The sequence below is a fragment of the Lissotriton vulgaris genome, chromosome 4_1, assembly GCF_964263255.1.
Source record: "Lissotriton vulgaris chromosome 4_1, aLisVul1.2, whole genome shotgun sequence".
Classification (NCBI taxonomy): domain Eukaryota; kingdom Metazoa; phylum Chordata; class Amphibia; order Caudata; family Salamandridae; genus Lissotriton; species Lissotriton vulgaris.
Genome location: NC_141691.1, coordinates 645,148,286 through 645,168,539, shown reverse-complemented (window position 1 = coordinate 645,168,539; position 20,254 = coordinate 645,148,286). Strand labels below are relative to the sequence as shown.

The 20,254-nt window shown below is 42.6% G+C and overlaps 1 pseudogene; it reads right to left on the bottom strand.

Moving 5' to 3' along the window:
* Nucleotides 1-20,254, bottom strand: part of LOC147722373 (large ribosomal subunit protein uL23 pseudogene) — a 66,145-nt pseudogene that overhangs the window by 16,250 nt on the left and 29,641 nt on the right.

The following is a 20,254-nucleotide window of genomic DNA, read 5'->3' as shown; positions in this document are numbered from 1 at the left end:
ATATACTTGTAATTCAATAGGGGGGCAACTGTAGATAAATAGCTCTGATGGAATATTTACTTATTATGCAGTCCCTTATATACATGATAAAAACATAGAATAATGTAACTATCAGTAATATGTACATTTGTTTCGCAGCACTAATGAATATCTATATATATATTTTGTCTTTTTTAAACATAATTATTCCTCATGTTTATTCAAAGCAATACACATATATAGGTACATATCTTTAGTACAAATAAATGTTTCTTTACAGAGGGATATGCTGTATATTTTTGTTTGCATGTGTTGCTTAGGTGGGAAAGAGACAATTTTTGAGTAGTCTTCTGAAGATAAGGTTGTTAACTGTAGATCTTATGTTGGGGGTAAAGATGTAAATCGTTTGGCTGCTTGTTTCTTGGCATTTTGAGGTGATGTGCCAATCTAGAGTGGAGGTTCCTTTGTTGAATGTATTTGATGATGTTATTCCTGGTGAAGAGCTGTCCAGTTCCATATATTTCTCTGTGGGTGATACAAAGCAGCTTAAATGTGGATCATGTGGCAACCGATAACCAGTGCAGGGCTTTCAAGGAAGGGGAGATGTGGTCTTGTGGTGTTATATGTAAGAGTTGTCTGGCAGACTAGTTCTGAATCTGTTTTAGTCTTTTCATGGTCGGTAAAGGTGATCCGTGGTAGAGGCTATTGATGTGATTGAGTTTGGACAGAATAAGGACGATACTGCAACCCATTTTAATGTTCCCAGCTAGAGAAGTTAATAAATAATTTTTTCTACTAGCCAGGGAATTATTAATTTGCTCTCACATATTTAGGTCCCTACACTTTTCACTGTCCTCACACCACACATAGCCTATCGTCACAATACTAAGTGCTCCCGCTTAGCTCGTAGGTCGCAGCACGCCCCGCCCCGTAGAGGGACGGGAAGACCCCTATGATGAAGCATGACACTAAGGGACTCTTAGTGTGTCAGGGGTATTTTAAAAGTACATAGTGCTCCTCGTTTGCCATCAGCAAAGAGAGCCACTCTCACAAACCTAGATAGATAATCACAACAAAAATGTAAGGTTATTCACTTTTTGCACATTGATAGAATCCTACTGTTTAATTATACAATTTAGGAGGGTGATTCTATCCTTACCTCTACACTTCCTCGACTGTCGTTTTGAATCATTAAGGACGATAGTAGCCTGGATGGACCTTGTGTGGAAATCCCAAATAGGGGAAGATTTGTTGCAGTGTTTTAATACTAAGAAAGCTTGATCTTGCTAGTTTATCCTTTGTCATTCTGAGTTTTCTTACTTCCTTCAATAATTTAGGCGATGTTCCCAGATCATCAGGCCAGGTGGTGAATGGGTCAAAAGGTTTCCAATCACGACACATGAGTATTTCTGTTTTGGAAGCATTCAATTTGGGATGGCTACCCATCATCCACTGATCCATTGCTCTGAGACAACTGAAAATTGGAGAGTCTCTATTGTCTTTGGGCATTCCAGTTGTAGGAGTATTTAAGTTTCATCTGCATAGTTATAGCACATGAGGTGAAATTGATTGATCAGAGCCGGTAACTTTGTGTGGATGTTAAAAAGCCTGAGGGAGATGAAATAGCCTTGTGGAACCCTTTCTTTTGTGGAGTACGATTTGGATGATGAAGGTGGGATATGGGTGACATTAGTTCTGTTGCGAAGAAGTGATGCGATCCAGTCTAGAGCAGTCCTCTCTATGCAGGCATCATAGAGTCTTTGTATCAGAGTGCCATGGTCAACTATGTCAAAGTCAGCCAAGACGTCCAAGAGAAGTAGTGCAGCAGCCCTGTTCTGGTCAACTGTGTTCTTCAGGTCATCCCAGATGACAAGGAGAGCAGATTCTGTGCCTCTTCCTGGACAGAATCCTGTTTGAAATTCTGAAAGTGTGGTATTCTCTTCAATGAGTTGTGACATCTGGGCGAACGCTGCTCTTTCTGTTAGTTTGCCTAGGAAAGGTCAATTTGTAATCAGTCTATAGTTGTCAGAGTTCAGCGGGTCCAAGTTTGTTTTCTTCAGTAATGGGAGTATGTATGACTTTTTGAGCTCTTCTGGAAATATTCTGGTAGTTAATGAGTTGTTGATGATTCTTCTTACTGGAGTGGCAGCGGAGGTTGTTAGAAGTATTGTCTTGAAGGTTTGTGGTGGACACAGGTCAGCAGGGCTTTCGGCAGGCCTGTTTGCTTTGACAAAGTCCATAAATTCATTGTGTGAAATGTGTTGGAAGAAACGGAGAGGCTGAGCCAGAGTATTCTTGGATTGTTGTTTTGTAAAAGGGTCAGTGCTGGTGCTTTGTCTTTGTTTTAAGTATGAGTCCAACGTGTCTGCTTTGGCCATGTAATGATTTGCCAGTTTTTCTGTGAAATCTTGAGTAACAGGAAGAGCTCCTTCTAGGCAATTTGTTTCATGAAATTCATTGAGTATTTTATAGAGTTCTTTATTTGCACATTCAGCATTTTGAATTCTATCTGAATAGTATATTTATTTGGCTTTTTTGATAGCTGGTTTGCACATACTGTTATGAGTTTATCACTACTAGAACAGGTACACCATAAAAGTTCCGATTTTTAAATACACTGCTACTGTCCTGTGGTCGTTTTAGGGCCCACCTTGGGATGACTTACATGTCTTAAAAAAGAAGGTGTTGTCCTGGCAAGAGTTTTTTTGCCAAGTGAAATTGACAGTCTAAAACGGCACACAGGCTGCAATGGAATGACTGTTTTACAGGGATACATCAGTGGGTGGTACAATAAGTGCTGCAGGGCCACTAGTAGAATTCCATTTACAGGCTGTGGGTACAGATAGACCCACTTTACTAGGAACTTAAATGTGCCAATGAAATGAAATCCAATTTTAACATGATTAGAGGAGGGAGCATAAGCTCTTTACCACAGGTTAGCAGTGGTGAAGTGCACAGACTCCTAAGGCTAACAAAAACAAAACTCAGGAAACAGGAGGGGAGAAGGCAAACAGTTAGGGGTGACCCTGCAGAGAGCTTCAAGTCAGATACAAATAAATAATGCATGCATTTGTTTGAATTAAAATTGTTTCGTGCTTGGAAGAATTACTTAATCCGTGATCCTGGGAAATGTTCTGGGATCATATCACACCTTTGGGAAGCCTGGTTTCTGCAGTATGTTTCTTTTTGCATCATGTGAATTTAAGAACATGAAATACATTTTTAATGTGCCTGTGTTGTTCATTTTACTTTGTCCTCATTGTACCAAAATTAGGGCTGTACGCAATTTCGTAAGTCTTATGTAATTCCCTAATGTTGCAATACATGATGCAAAAGACGTTTTTGACATTTCAAATAATTGAACATTTCCTTTAATATTGGTCTCAAAATAGGCATTTTTACCTCAAACAAAGTCTTCTGTTCTTGTCTTACTTGCCTTTCATACGTGAGGTATACCCTTGAAAGGAAATGTATTTGGCATAATATAAGTATTTTCGTGAAAATGTTACATGTTCAAGAAAATAAAATTCTCAGATTTTGCACATGTTTAAACAATATGTTTTTCTTTAAAAGTCGAAGAAACTCGAAAGTGCTCTGTCTATCGATTAAGTAATCTGTTGTAGTGTACACTGACAGGGAGACTGTGTTTAAATTAAAAAAATGAGCTAGGTAGACAAAATGGATGGCACGTTATCCTCGTGCTAAATTTAGATTTTTTACGGCGTTACACAGCATACATCAATGTGTGTAACCATAATGTTGAGAACTGCTATTGCGAAAAATAGCGGATATTGCATTTTAATAGTCTAGAAAGGAATGCGTATCTCGTATTAGCCAAATTAGTCCTGAAATATTTACCATCATACAACTGCATGGCTTTCATCTAATTTTAGCGGCTCACGGACAGGATGCGGTTTCTGAGCATCAAAGAAACCCACATTTCACTTCAAATAAAACTTGTACTGGCAAGCTGAAAGCAACAATCACGAATGTTATGTTAACCTTAAACCATTCAACTCTCGTCATTCACTATCAGATCTCTGACAGGATGCTCATCTCTCTCGCCACGGCGGAGGCATCCCGCCCTCCTTTGAAGAAAGCGTAAGAAATGCAATGCACATCAGTGAACTACTTAACTGTATTTCTCATCAATAAACATGTCTTGGATATTTACAAATTGTCTAACGCTGAGGATCTAAAGGAGAAACAAAATATTACATGATACAAGACATTATAGAAATTATCCGAGTAAAAATCACAAAGCTCTGGAGGTCCTAAATATTCTAAGTATTGGTCCTTTTTGGGAGGGGTTCGAGGGGCTTTGTAAAGGGCAGGCGAGATGCAAAACCAAGTCTGTATGACACAACTGCGTTGCATTTTACATGCTTACAATTGAATATCAATTATTTATATTTTCAAACACAACGAGATTATGTGCTGTGCATCGAGTTCATATGAAGTGCCGAGGCAAGATTTGAGCAGGGCCCAGATCACAACAGTTTTGGGTGCCGCTATTTCGTGTCCTGGACAAGACCCAAAACAGCAGAATAGTAAAAAACAAAAAGTGCAACACGACAACCCCCGTCCAAATTATATCACATTCGAAAAACACGCCACACAAAATAGCAGCACAAGCAACAACAGAGAATATCCACCAACACAATAACATACCTCACCACAAATTTGTGTCGTAATTAGATTTATATAAAGTTTATCACTTCGATGAGGTATTGAAGATCTTTATGGAGAGTACCACCCTAATACGAAATTCAAGATTAGTGGTTAATCCAGTGGTTATTGTTGGTTATTTTAGAATTAGTGTTGGGTTGCCCCCCTCCCACCCATAAAACACAAAACACTGCATTGCTCCAAGTTTGTCATGGTAGATTAGCCTAACAGGATGGTAGATTTGATCACTAGTGGGGTCTATGTAAGTTATTGCACATGGTTGGTGGTACATTCATTCTTGTTACATATTACCACTTGTGGAAACCGGCTTTTCTAGCAGTTGAAAAGGTGTTTTCCCCAAGGACTGCCTTAACCTACCACCAATGAAATAAAACAGCACCAGTAATAAATATTTTGTGATCCGTCCTCTAGTATAAAACACGTACTTGCAGTGCTCACTTTGCGTATATGGGAAAGTCTCCAGATTAGAGTCGGGAGCATAGACACTAGACTCCATATCAATTATCAACCCTGCAATGGTTGCTCGGTGAGTTTCTCATTAAACACCACATAGTATGTAACCTGCTGATGCTCAGTATGAATAGTTCCAACACATAACGAGGGTCGTCCTTTAGAAGCACAGACACACTAGCAAAAAATAACTAAGAACACAATCAAGAGGAGTACATCTAAAATCAACATCTTTTTTATTAAATTTTTTAAGTATAATTTCCCTATAGCTACTACGAGCATTGCAAAATGCAATTATTTCAGCTGTCTAACATTTAGTTGCAAGCTGTGTTTCAACAGATATCAGCATTTTGACATTTATTAGTCACTTCACAAGATCGAACATGCAATCATCACATGGATGTGTGTATTGGTGGCCATTTTGAAATGTGATTTCTTAAACACAAATGCAATGTTAACATTGCTGGCCAAGTGAGCTTGTGTGTCTTGATGCAGGTGCTTAAATGGCATTGCCACCAATATTGGCAAAGGCAATGGTTCAGCATTTTACAATTGAGACCTATCAGCTTTGCCGTAGTTTATCTCAACTAGGCCCAGTGGTGTGTAACTATTTTTCCTCTGTTATCTGCTTACAATGTTATTGTTTTTCTATTAAAAAAGTGTTTAAAGTTATTTGCCGGGAACTGTCTAGTAATAACTGTTAGAAAAATTGTTCTATTTCGTATTTTTATTGATATTATGCACATGTTGTTTTTTTATATATATATTTCAAAGTTTAAAATTCAATTACTTGAATAAAAGTGCTTTGGAAAAGAAAATTTATATATTCCGTGGAGCACAGTGGCATGGCATATATTTCAGTAAATTACTGTAATGGACTAAGTGTCATTAGTCAATGAATGTTTTCCTACAAATTGAAATAACCCATTTCGTACTTATACTGAATTAGAAACATTATTAAAAGATACTACCTCATTGGAAAACTGAAACGGGCAATGGAAAGGTATTTCCCTTTCCCCATAAAGAATACCTAAGGTTCTAAGCAGTTCTTGTCTAGAGCATGAGTTATGGTTACTTCATTTAACTATAACTAGTTTATTTCAGTTTTCTTTTAGTTTAAAATGTTATGCTTAAACTGTCCCCTGAGGAGAGAGCCCACTCCCTCCGGTCACCCAAGGCCCAAACGTTTTGCCTTCACCCCCCTATTTTGTTGAATTTGTGTTTGTTGGCTAGGCTGTGCACTTTACCACTACTACCCAGTGCTAAAGCGCTTGTGCTCACTCCCTACAAAATGTTAAAATTGGCTTACACATCATTGACATATTTAATATACTTATAAGTCCCTAGGAAAGTGATATACCATATACCCAGAGCCTATAAATTAAATGCTACTTCTGGGCCGGCAGCACTGAATGTACCACCCACTTAAGTAGCCCCTTAAAGCATGTGCCAGGCCTGCCATTGCAGCTTGAATGTATTTCTTAACTGGCAATTAAACTTGGAAGTATAACTCCCTTGCCAAGCCTTAAACCTCTCTTTTATTGCATATCAGTCACTCCTAAAATAGGCCCTATCTATGAAGGATTTTAGGTCACGATTTTGAATGTGCATCTTTTAGAAAGTTGGCATTTTCCTGCACTAACTATTCCTGGGTCACATAACTGTGTGTAGTTGTCAGTTGGATTTTATTGTTTCTTCCTAGACAGTCACACTAGAGGGATTAGGTGTGCCTTGATATGCCATAAGCTGAATAGGTTGTGCCCTGCCTTCACACAAAGGACATCTCAGCACTATTCATGGGATCAACTGTCCCAACAAGCCCACCGGCCGCCGCTTGCTTCAGTGGGGAATGGAATGATAGGAGTGCCCCCGCGCTGTGCCACTGACCGCAGAACCTTTGTTTAGTGACCTAACCTGCTGCAGAGATCGGTAGAGGCGGGCAAGACACACAAGCATGTACCATTTTGTGATTTCAGAGTGCACCGCTTGAGCCTTGCGAGGGTGACTCCTAAGGGGAAGACACAGATAACTCTGGGACGAGGAACAAACGCTGTGCCCACAATTGCCCCTAAGTTAGCGGTTGCACCTGATATAGAGATCAAGCCGAGAGACTTGGTTGAGGCCAATTTATTCTTTGCAGAGCCTTCTCAGGGCAGTGCCTGACTTCAAGATCGCGACTGGGACCAGTCTTGACCACCTCCGAGGGGGACTCTGGAGGCTCCAGGCCACTCGTAAACTGAGCTGTTGGGGCATCCCTTCTGATCCCCCTTTACATAGGCGCTCCATCCTGGGGGCATTTCAAGGACGTGATGTCTACTGTACGATCGGGCCAGTAAACCGCCTGACTCTTAGATGGTGACCTCCCCCGTTCAGCCCGCTGTCTTCTCCAGCTCTCTGGCGTCTGCCTCTCCTGACTATTGAGCCTCCTGCTGATGGCGCCTTGATAATCACTGAAACAATGTCCCCATGCCCATCTGGATTTTGTTTGAATAGTGGGTTTCTCATCTCTTCATCTCCCAACCGGACATCCGGCTCAGCCTTTCCCCATCTCCCTGTTTTGTCTTCCTTCCACCCCACCCCCTGACAAGGGAGTCTGAGCATTATGGCTGATGCCCGGTGCCAAACAGCTATAGAGGAGATCGGCACTGGTTCATCCCCTTGACCGTCACCTACCCAGCCGGACATTGAGCACAGTTTCTCCCCGTTCTCCCAGTTTTGTCTCCTTCCTCCCCCTCCCTTTGACAGTGGAGTACAAGCATTATGGCCAACGCCTAGTGGAGCTGCCAGACAGCTATAGAGGAGATTGGCCCTGGTTCTTCCCCTTGACCATCACCTACCCAGCCGGACATTGGCCACAGTTTCTCCCCGTCTTCCTGTTTTGTCACCTTCCTCTCCCTCCTCTGACGAATTTACCTTAACACTGCTTTTTAATCCTATGTTTGATTATGCTTCGTAACAAATGTAACTTGTAACCTGTAATTCACTGATCCTCATGTAAAGCGCTCTGATACCTAAGGGTCTAGCCAGCGCTATATAAAACTCAATAAATAAATAAAAAAATCTTTACCAGACTGAAGTCAGGTCAGGGGAGGCAGGAAACTTCAAGCACTTCAAAAGTAATTCTCTAGAACTTATTAATACTTCAAAGAAGGCCATAGGTATAAAACTATGACCCTTTTACCCACTCTTCAGTTCACTTTCTGGAATGTGGAAAAAGTATCAGAGTACAGTTTGTTGCTGTAGTCTGCAGTTTACTTAGAAGACTGTATTGCTGCACCGGGAAGGACTGCTGTGTTGCCTGAACCCTCAGAGGATTGCTCTGCTGCTTGCAACCTGTTCACTGCTGAACCGAAGAGTACCAGAATGACTCCAAGGGCCAGTTCACTTGCCTCCTGATCAGAGCCTCAGGGACAGAAAAGGCTAAAACCATCTTGCACTTGCACTTGGACCCAGACTGAGTGAGTCTTAACCCCTCTAGTTGTGCCCATCCAGTCCCCGGACTATCGGTGGTGGCGCTAAAGGGCCCCAAAAAGCCAAAATTCAAAACTTGAAAAGTTTGGGCTAAAATCTGCACTGAGAACTGAGAGAAGACTGGGACCAACCTGCTTGTTGATCTGCTGAGGTAAATTGTCAGTCCATCTTATTTCATGGTATTTTCTGTTCGTTCTTCTCTGCAGCATCAAATCTTATTCAGGGGTCCATAGGCAAAGGTGTACCTGACCACATGGGCCTCTAGGGGCTACAGCGCCCAGCTTCTTCCCATTGAAGATTTTTGATTTCCAAGAAAGAGACCAGGACGAAATGTAGAATTCTTTTTATTTTTGTCCTCTTATGCCATCTTTGTTTTTGACTGAAACCTCCAGACTTCCCTCTTATTATCCGATATCCTGTCCTATTTGGAAGAATAAGAGATACCAGCATTGCCGTCAAAGCGATAGGGGTATTATCTACCACATCAAGAGCCAGATGTAGGTAAGTTAAATTTACCTATTCGAAAGTACCGAATTTTACCAATTCAGTATTTTCGAATCGGTAAATGCTATGTGGGTAATTAATCGGTAAAAAATACCAAATCGTTAAGATTCGGTAATTAGCGATTCGGTATTAGCCATTCAATCCTATGGGCCTGGAGGCCCATTGGAATGAATGTCAATTACCGAATAGGTAAATACCGTTTCGGTAAATACTGAATCAGTAAATACCGGTTCGTTATTTACCGAATCGGTAAATATGCCCCCTACATAGGAAAAGTCTATTACCGGTCGGTAACGGCCGATTTCTACCGTTACCGACCGGTAATAGCCTTCCTACATCTGGCCCCAAATCCCCATGTGGCCGTAATCATTGGACTGTATCAAAACTTATACCATCTTCAAAGTCCAATTTTCAGGTGTTATTGCCCCTTCTTTCCAGCCAGAATGTCAAAGGCTTCCATAACTCAGTCACTTTTTTTGATGAAGAGCGCTCTGTCTCCATCTCATATACATAAAAGAGTCAATCAAGCCATTCTGATTTTGACCGTAGTCTCGAATGAATCCAGTGTTTACATATCAACCTTTTTCCCAGAAGTATTAGATAAAATACTAACTTATTACCAAAATCCAGTGTAGCTTTCGCCTTCTGTAGCAACCCAAAAGAAATTAGTTCAAGACTTACCTATAACTGTGTAAGCAAGAGGTCTGTCTTGAACGTACATACATCCTTCAAAAGTTCTGGATGGAGGGACAGCTGACAAACATGTGGATATCATCAGTGTTCATTAACGGGCATTTCTTACAATAGACCTCTTTTGCTCCTTTTAATTTTGCTAGTCCTCTCTGTGACCAGTAAGCTCTACGAAAATAAAATAAATGTCTTTGCCCTAAATATGCTGGTTTGACTAATTTATATATTAGCCAAAAAAGATACTTGCCACAAATATTCGGTGTTTGTAGATGACATTATATCACCCCATATCCAAGTTGTTAGATTTCTTCCTTTATCTTGATTGTCCATAATCCGTTTATACCAGGTTGACTGGGGTTGAGTGCTTGCAATGTTTAACACTCCGTCCATCATCCCCTTTGGTTTTGCTTTGTTCGCCCTAAGTTGGCAGAGTATGACGTGGGTTCCTTGCTCACTTTGCCATGGGATTTGAGCTAGCCTGGCTGATGAATGCTGATTAGCCAGAAACCGGCCCCAGGATGCTTGTTTCCGGTCCAGGGAAGACATGGCTTGGCAGTTCGGGCTGGACTGTTCCCATGAGGCACAGGGTCAGACTGATTTGCATATGGCCATGTCTGAACTGTGGTGGCGGAGTGAGCTAAAGAATGATGATGGATTATACCCAGATCAGTTGACTGGGGGTGAGTGCTTGCAATCTTCAACACTTCGTCCATCATCCCCTTTGTTTTTGCTCTATACCAGGTTGCTATCATCTTCTTTTGTTACTTGCTTGTAATGAGATGCTCTTCCAGATCATTTGTTCCACTTTATACTCTCCCACTGACTGGGCCCAACTCTGTAGTTGTAGAAATTTTTACTTGGACGCCGTCAACTTGGTAATTCGTTGGAACAGATCCCAATGACATAATTGTCCCTCTTAATAGATGAGGCCCCATTCGGTAATGCCAGATTCTCTTAGACTCACAGCCAACCTGTCTTTTAAAAATTCTGGGGAGCCCGGAGAATCTCACAATGGCCCATACTTACTATAGTTTCGGAAGTTTGTTGTACGTCAAATTTATTCCCACAATTGCGCTGCTGTCTGCAACACCTTTAATTTGAGTATTTCTAGTGTCTGAACTTAAACATAAATTTAGGTTCACCAGTTCCCACTTCCTTTAGCATGATCTCCCAAAGCCTCTCACTCCCTGTCCCTACTTTATCAGATGGGAGAAATGTAAAGTTTTTCAGCTGAAAGGCCAATGCATATAGTTGGAAGTCTGGTAATGCAATACCTCTTTTGTTATACTTTCTCCGCAGCTTCCTTTTGCAAGTTTTATTCCCTTTTCTGCCCAAATAAAGAAATCTACCCTGCTATGGAATTGTTCAAACCATACACTCTTAAAGTGCCAGTGTATCATACTAAAAAGAAATGTAAATTTAGGGAGAATTGACATTTGAACTAAGTTAGCCCTCCCAAAATTTTTAATGGGAGATGTGACCAACCAACTAGTGACCTATTCATTTCCACCATCATTTTATCAAAATTTAACTCTGCCAGTTTTCCTAATGAATGGCCCTCCTTTAAACCCAAGTGTTTTATCTTGTTTTGTATCAAATTGCGCCTCCCCTCCTTATTCCAAACCATTTCTTCTGTCTTGACTGGATTTGCCTCACACCCCACAACCTTCCCGAACTCTACCACCAGTCGATCTAGGCTCTCAAGAGTGTGTTGGCACTAGATTTTGTGTATACATTATTACATCACCGGCGTATAGGGAGAGGCCAAGAAACATACTGAAAGGGTGTGCTTTGTTGTTCCATCCTTATCATTTCTGCAAAGGGTTCAACGTATAAATTTAATAGCAGCGGAGAGAAGGGGCAGCTTGTCTAGCCCTCCCTAGCTATTTTAAAACTAGAAGTTAAGTTTCATTGAGCAACATTTTTGCCACAGGGGCTTTATATATCCTCCGTATGGCCCTGCAGAACTTATCACCCTTATTATAGTGATTCATCGAGGGAATACAGAAGTTGTCAATTCACCCTATCAAAACCCTTAGTGGCTTAGAGTTGATTGATTGCAAGAGGTACTTATTGTTACAGAACCAAATCAATCGTGTGTATAAGTTCATGACTTAACTGGTGCATACATCTACCGTTCATGAAACCTTTCTGGTCTTCTACTACCAGTCACCTTACTCAGTCTGCTCGCAAGAATACTAGCATAGAACTTACAATAGCATTTTAAAAGTGATATTGGTCTTTAGTGCTTGCAGGACGTTGGATCCTTCCCTATTTTTAAGATTACTGTAACCACTGTTTCCTCCCAAGATTTTGATAGGGGTGCTCCATCTTCCCAGATCCCTGCAAAGAGTTGAGTCTGTACTGGACATAGGGTATCACTAAGTTTGAAAAAAAATTGTTTGGGAGCCCACCTGGACCAGCTGCGTTATTTTCTTTTCCTTTTTTTATCACTAAATGGAGCTCATTCTGGTTTATATCTTCTTCTAGAATTTCATTTTCCGTGCTTGAAAGTTTCTCCACTATCTGACCCTCTAGCCAACTATTAATCTGAGCCTCAGAACATGCACACTGTTCATAGCTCCCCAAAAAAACCCACAAAGACTTGCTCCATCTCCTGTCTTTCCCCTGGATTATTTCCTGTTGCCCTACATATTATCTCATGTATCTCATTTCTTGTAGCTTCTGTTTTGTTTTCCACAGGAGGAGTTTCCCCTCACTTTCGCTAAACTCAAAATGTGCTAATTTACTGGCTTCCTAGCTTGCTGGTACCCTACTTTCCAACGTAGTAATAAGAGAATGTTTATGCTCTGAGATTTCCTTCTGCCACTTCTCAATAAGATCTTCCTCTCATGTTGATTTCTACACTTCACCTTAAATATTGTTATCCTTTGTTCCAGTTCTTCAACCCTTTTCTAATATTCCTTCATCTTTTGTGCTGAGATGCTAATCATAATCCCCCTTATACATGCTTTATACATATCCCAAACAATATGTTTGGCTACTGATGTGTTGTTAATCGCAAAAAAGAAGTCAATCCTAGAGTAATGTTTCGATTTTTGGTTATGGAAGGTATATTCCTTTTTGCTCTATGCAGTTCCCTCCAAATATTGAATAATCCAAACGGTCTCATCAGAGATTTAATGTATGTTTGCATTTTGGGGGTAAACTTTGACCAATGGTTACTAGATCTATCCAGATGATAGCCCATTACTCAAGATCCTTAGACCACATAATTGGAGTTTGAAACTGGATCAGCTCTGAGGCCATAGCTTGCAAGGGCTCCATATCATCTGTGTTTGGGCCATAATATCCAACTAGCGTATGGTGTTTATCGAATATTCTCAAAATGGCAATGGCCCTTCTCCCCTCTTATCCACTTTCCACTTCAAGATTAATAACTCTGTTTTTTTGTTAATATGATAACTCCTTTAGTATGACTATTTTCTTCAGTACAATCCAATATGACCAATCCAGCTCTGTTGTTTACAAATAACTAGGCATTCTGCTTTAGATAAGTGTGACTCCTGGAGTATTATTGTTTGAGCTGGGGCATCCTTAAGATATTGAAAGATTTTCCCTCTCCTACTTCTAACCCATAACCCATTAATTTTCCAGGACAGGATCTGTATGCCATTATCACCTATTGTATCTTACAATTTAGCCTTTGTAATACTTGATATCTTTCATATCAATTATCGCAATGGAACATTTGTTTTGTTTTTTCCCTCTATGCTCCCCACCCCATGCTCTTTTCACCCGCCCCCCTTTCCTGGAGAACCATTCCCCTATCTTCCTTGGGTAACCTAACCACTTTGGCCCTAACAGGGAGAGAGGCTTAAATGATAAAACCTATCGTATAAGAAAAAAGAAAAGGAAGAGAAGAGAAGGCCAATATAATTGAAAAATTAATCATAAAGCAACTTTTTTCCTGGGTATACCAAATAAGGCCAAGGTTCTGATTGGAGGGGAGGAGACATAGCCTGCCCCTAAGCCTTATTTCGTGTAATCTAAATTCATTGTAAGCTTTTTGAATAATACATCAGCCCTCTTCATGGTCTCTAAAATTGTACATTTTATTGTTTATCATCGCTCGTTGGGTGGCCGAGAATTTCAGCAGGGCAGTTTCTCCTGTCTTCCTGAAATCATCCATTCTTTTCCCAAGCTCCCACTGCCTATTTAGATTCGAGAGACATCTTATCAGATATTGAAAGAAAGCCCCTCTCCAGTCAACCCCCCTGCTTTCAGGGCTGTATTTAGGAGTTTATCCTTTATGGAATACTTAAGGAAGTTCACTATAATTCTGCAAGGCTTTGTTTTGCCTGTGTCTTTCTTAAATGGATCATAATGTATCCTTTGGATAACCTGCATCAGATTCTCAACCGACCACCCCGGCCCCCCTGGATTTGAGCAGGTTGGTTATTAACATTTTGATGTCCTCCTTCTCACTTCGTTCAGTCACATTTATGATTCTGATGCTGTACGTCTTGCATTGCTTTCTAAAGATTCCAGTTTATCCTGATTCTCCTTAAGTTTAAACTTAAATTTGTTTAGATCTTCCATATCCGTCATTGTGCTTTCTTGCAATTGCAAAACTGAGGATTCTAATGCCTGCATTCTTTGAGATAGAGACTCAAGCTTTTTCTGCTAACCTCTTGCAAACATCCTGGCTCTCCTTCCAATTTTCTTGAGACGTGGCAAACCCGCTTCTGACTTCTGCTGCCAGAAATGTCATTTATTGCTCAAAGAGTTTATCTGTGGGACAGATACAGTGGGAAAATGCAAGGTTAACCTGATTGATCTGTCCCTTCCATTTGGGATATAAAGCTGTAATTGCGTCCTGCTTCAGTTGACTCTATTAATGCCCCCATTGTTTTTTCCACTAAAAGATTTAATTCCTGGTATCTACCCTCGTTGATATCATCCCCTGCTAAACACTGATATCTGTTTGAGCTCACAAGAATCCGACAATTCCCCTGCCTACCCATTCTGATCTAGCGGTGGTGTGATATCACTGGTTTCCTTATCCGATGCCTCAACCACCATTGCTATCGACATGGCTCTAGCAGGGTTCAGGGGAGAAGCAGAGGCGGCATCCACCAACTGTTGACTTATTTCAGAGCCTTTTTCCTGCAACCTGAAGTAAGATCTCTTCGAAGGGGTAATTTTTAAGGCCTTCGTATTTGGGGTTGGGAGCATCCTACTCTCTCTTTGAGTACGAAAAGACCTAGATGGATCTTGCACCTATGATTTATATGCTCCCCCAGCTACCTCCTGAGGTGCAGCGGTTATATCCTTTTTTTTTCATTAGTCCCATAAATATTATTTTGGTTGAGGACGCTTCCACCTCCTTCTCAGGATGGGTAATCTCTTTCAAGAGGTTAAAAAAAGTCAAACCCCAGCACTCCCTAATGTGTTTCTGTTTGTTGTCTGAGTCTTCTGACCGTTCCCCCTCATTGGCCAGGCCCCAGTCGCATCCCTATCTGCGAAGAAACCAGCTTGGAGAGCTCTTTTCTCCCCTTTGCGACCACCACCATTATGCTGTCTCTTCCAGGCTTAACTGGCTCCTTGCTGCCACCGACTCCACACTCCAACCGACCAGATAAGCCTCCAGCAAACTCTGTGGCACATCATTTAGTGCATCACCACTCCTGCCTCTCCAGACAACCCACATGCTCTCTTCACCTCCCGGACCACCCACCTTCATTGCTAGCAACTGGCCAAGTCTCCCAGTGGCAGAGTGAAGTTCATCGGTCACGCCCAACCCCTCCACTCCAGGGACCTCTCAACCAGCCAGGCAGGTGGCGCAACCGAGGTAAGAGGAGTTACCTGCTTTTGTTTTTTAGTATTTACTTTTTGTATTTACTGTTTGTTTAACTCGGACGCCAGCTCACTTTCTCTTCTCCTCCGTCTCAAAGTTTCTGTCATTTTTGTCCCAAAACCTCCCTGATTCCCGAAAGATGCGCGAGTAGCTGCTAACTGTCCATCCTGTTCTTCCCCAAAAGTAGAATTCTTGACTGGAGCTTTATTGGCTCCCCGAAAATTACGCTCTTTCCTCTGACATCACCTGCAGCCTTGCTCAGTAAAACTTTGCCTTCTAAAAACATTTTCTTAAAAATGTCCTCTAATTCCAAAGGTAAGTGGTGCGCGTGCCCAATCCACTTCTTGTGACAGGCCCATGCTCCATCGCGGTCAGCCATATTTTTGGGCTTTGACCCTGTCTCACATTACTGGATGTCAGTGCTTGGCGTTTTAATCTTTTAGATGCAAGTTTTTGCTAAAAACTCAAAACATTCATAACTATGGTTCTACTGATAGGATTTTTGTCATTTTGGTGTCAAATAATTTATTAAACTTTACTCTATTGTTCTAAATTGGGGCTGTGCTTTTACTTTAATAATATATTACCTCTAAGTTAAACCTGATTGCTACTTCTTTCAAGCTGCCCAGGGTTAAACACTGGTCAGTTTTGTGACTTTTGTGGTTCATCCCGACCAGGATATTGGCTGTTGCTGGACCAGGCCTAATGCCCCATCACACCAACAACCCAATTTCTCACATTTGTGTTCAGTGGTGGGGTCTAGTACTTGAATTTGTGCAATGCCAAACAGTAATTTGTGTAACACAAAAATCCCATACAAATAATTTGACATCAGAATTTACCTCTTTTAAAAAGTTCTTAGATTTCCATTGGCTGTTCTCTCCTTTTTCTAAATTGAAGTACCTTATTCTCACGTTATTTGTACCATGGTCATGAAACTGTTTAGCATTGACATCCTCACCAGGGCTGAGCTGCAGAAGCTCTGCAAAGAAAAGGGGTTGAAGGCAAGCAAGAAGGCCACAAAGGTGTACCTCCAAATAGCCCTCAGAGTGTATGAGGTAGTACAGAGGTAGCAGGCCACCCATGAGTAGGACACCCCATAGGAAAAGTGGTACAAACCTGAATACTACATCTAGCCAAGCTGAAGCTGGACGCAGAAGTGAGGAAGAATGAGGCTGAGAGAGCCTTTGCTGAGACAAAACTGCTGCAAGCAAGAACATGAGAAAAACATAAAAGAGCTGGAGCTCAAGGCCAGGCAAACTTCAAAGTCCAGCAGCAATGATGACAGCATTAACCCAGTGCCTACTGGAGAAAAGAGAGTCCACACCCCAAAGGATCTGGTGCCTAAACTTGTTGTGGGAGATGGCCTAGACAACTGGTTTGATGTTGATTAGGTTGCACTACAGATGCTTAGTGTTCCAGAGGAAGATTGGCGACCCAGCCCCAGGAGGTACATTCCCAATGAAGAGAAGGATTCCCTGTTAGGGCTAGGTAAAGGGTGAAATATTTCCTCATAAAGGAGGCACTGACCAGGAAATATGGGCACCCCAAAGAGAGGTATATGCAGAAGTTCAACAACAGACAGAAGCTGATTCAGGGTACCTGAGTGGATTGTGTGGAACATTTTTGCAAGGCAGTGGATGGTTGAGTGAAGGACAATGAAGTCAATGATTACAAGGGGCTGTATAATCTGATTGCCAAGGATCACATGTTCAATCTTTGTTTTACAGAGCTGTGCCAGCAACTTGTAGACAGTAAGCTCTCTGACCCAGGGAGCTTGCTAAGGAGGCGAATGGATGGATCACCACCAGGGTCCACAAGAAGATATCTAGGGGGTACTCCCAAAAGGGTGATCAGGGTTCCCACCAAAAGAAGGAGAGGTGAACTAGGAAGGAGTTATCACAAAACCCCAAAAATGTTTCTTAGGGAAAGGGTCCCAATCCAAAACAGTCTACAAGAAATCTGTTTTTGAGGACAAGTGTAATGGTAAGTTTGTCTCCAAGTGCTATGAGTTTTATAGGATTTAGCACTCGAATGGTGATACCAAGTGCTGTAAGAGGGCACAACCTCCCACTGAAAGGCAGTGGCAGGATTTGGCCAGTGTGGCGCTTGTGGAGGAAATGGCACCAGTTAATGTGGAGGCCCAAATCCCACATGCTGTCTAATACTTCAGTGGGTCACCATCAATGAAAAGAGGGGAAAGGCTCTGAGAGACGCAGAAGCAAGGATGACTACTGTTAGATGTCATCTGGTGTGCTCAAAGTAGTTGATATCGAATATATATTTCAGCAGGTGGTAGTAGTAGATAACAGTGATAGCCACTATCCTGGAATGGATGCAGGTTCCAGGTTCTCTTAGGGCATCTGTGAGCCCTGTCATGCCTGTGGATTGTTTGCTTGAAAATAATCTGGAGCACACTGCCTGGAAGGAAGTGGAGCTCAGGTTATATCTGGAAATGTTGGGGACACCTGAGTGGGTCTGTATGACCACCAGGTCCATGGTTGCCAAGGAGGGGAGTCTAAGCAGCCCAGAGTCTAGAGGAATGGCCCATGCAGCTGCCAGGAAAGGAAAGGGCAGGGGACATGGGTACCTCAAATGGTACAGGTGAATGGGGCGCCATAGGAGGCCTTTCTGGAGCCTACTGGGAGTACATTGCCCCCCTTGAAGCAGCTGGTGACACTCTGGAGATCACCTAATTTATTGGGGGAATTACCTTATGTATAGTTGATATATCGCACCTGGGCATAGGGCAACATTTGGTGTTGGAGGTTTGACACTGCTGCTGGACCTTACTACTAGGTTTGGCTCATGTAATTCCCCTGGAATTACATATAGGGCAAGACAGGACATTTGCCAGGCATGACTCTCATTTTTTATCGGGCCTAGATGAGGACATCCTCAGATACCTTTGGGGGGACTTGTTTCCTCTGGAAACCAACAGAATGTACAAAGTTCCCCAAAAGAAGGGTAATAGGTTAGAGGAGTAACTCTCTCACTGAAAGTTGTGTAAAATCGTGACAGGGAATGAAGGTAGTCCCTTATCGGAACTAAGGATGCCTCACACAACTAAAAAGCTGGACGACTATTGTCATCCTACCTGATGGTTGTCTTGTATCATCATTGGCCTCCTGCTCCAGCGACAGGCTGGCGGTGCAATGCCTGACGGGTAGCACAGAGTGCTACTCTTTGGTGGAGTTCTTTTGTTCCTGGCCAACAGATGCGTGCGTGTGAGGGGCCTGGGAGGTGAAGTCGTGAGCGTGAAGGAAAAGGTTAAAAAAGGTCAGTAAAGTCCACTTCAGATTACTTTATTCATGTGGCTCACTGCCTTGTTAAAATAGTGAAGGGAGGGGTACCGAAGCTCAAAAGTAAGGTGGTTTGGCTTTGTTCAACCCTCGCCTATGGTGTGGTCAACGTGTTTCATGCCTTAGCGGCAATTCTTCAGGACCTAAGTGTGCTCATCAACTGGTAAGAGAAATCTATCAAAATTGAAAGAAGTTTCACATACAACCTGCGTGGTGGATGTACCAAGGCAGGAAGGAGTCCTGCGTGGGTTCCCGCCCTGAGTGGGAAAAGAGGAGAAAATGGAGACTGAATCATTCCCTGCTTCCTCGAATGAAATATGTAAATCAGGACTTCGCACAGAGGGATATTTATCCAATGTTTGGTATGGCTCAGGGGCTCACACCTATGCACAGTGAGAGAGAAAAAGAGAACAAAAAGAGGTACACCGTGTGTGTCACGGAGAGGCATGCGTCAGTAAAAACAAGTTATGAATACATTAAATGAATGTACACAATGTGTTACACTCCATGCTTGTCACTCATTTGTGTGTCAGAGCCAAGGGGTAGTGTAGCTACTGACAAAGCGAGCCTTTAGCACTTCAATGGGGGAGAGGGATTGAAAGAACACCAAGGTGTCACGCTAATCATAAATTCTTACCCCTAATCCCTGGTGGATGGTCCCCACAGACTGTCCTTGTGGGGCCTGAGCTGTTAGGTGGTTACCTGAATAAAGGAAGGAGGGGGTTGGGAGGGGAAAAGAGGAGGAAATGAACAAGGTTACATAGTCCTCTTAGTGTAGGACCTCAAGGGTTACGGAAGTAATAGACTGGGTTGTCCAGCGAGCGTCATGTAGTCCAGTCACGGACCCTTAGGAGCCCCAGGGGACGTGATCCGAACCTCGCAAACCGTGGAGGCAATAGCCCCGCGGGCACCAGACGACCACCGGACAGCCCCGCCGCCCGGAGCCGATCGCGATCAATTCACCAAGGGGGACATTGCTCCCGAAAGGCGATCGCCGCAAACGCCCCATTGTAGGAGGCGAGTCTTCCCCGAGCCCGGCGGTACCCGGCGGACAAGGCACTCCGGCAGCGGCCAGGACAAGGATCGTCCGTACGGGTGCTCACCAGGGCACCGGAAACCAAACGGCACAAAGCTGCGTTGGGAGATCAGCCTACTGGAGGATACCGTAGGCATACCCCATTCCACTCGTCACCACACCTTACCTGGCTATCTCGAGGCACATGCTGAAAAGCACCTACCCCTACCACGACGGCGATGCGGGATCGCAGGACAGCCGGTAACTGAGCTGAAGTCTCAGTAGCTTTTAAATGCGAGCTTCCGCGACCGCCATTGGTGGGCGTGGTCAGGG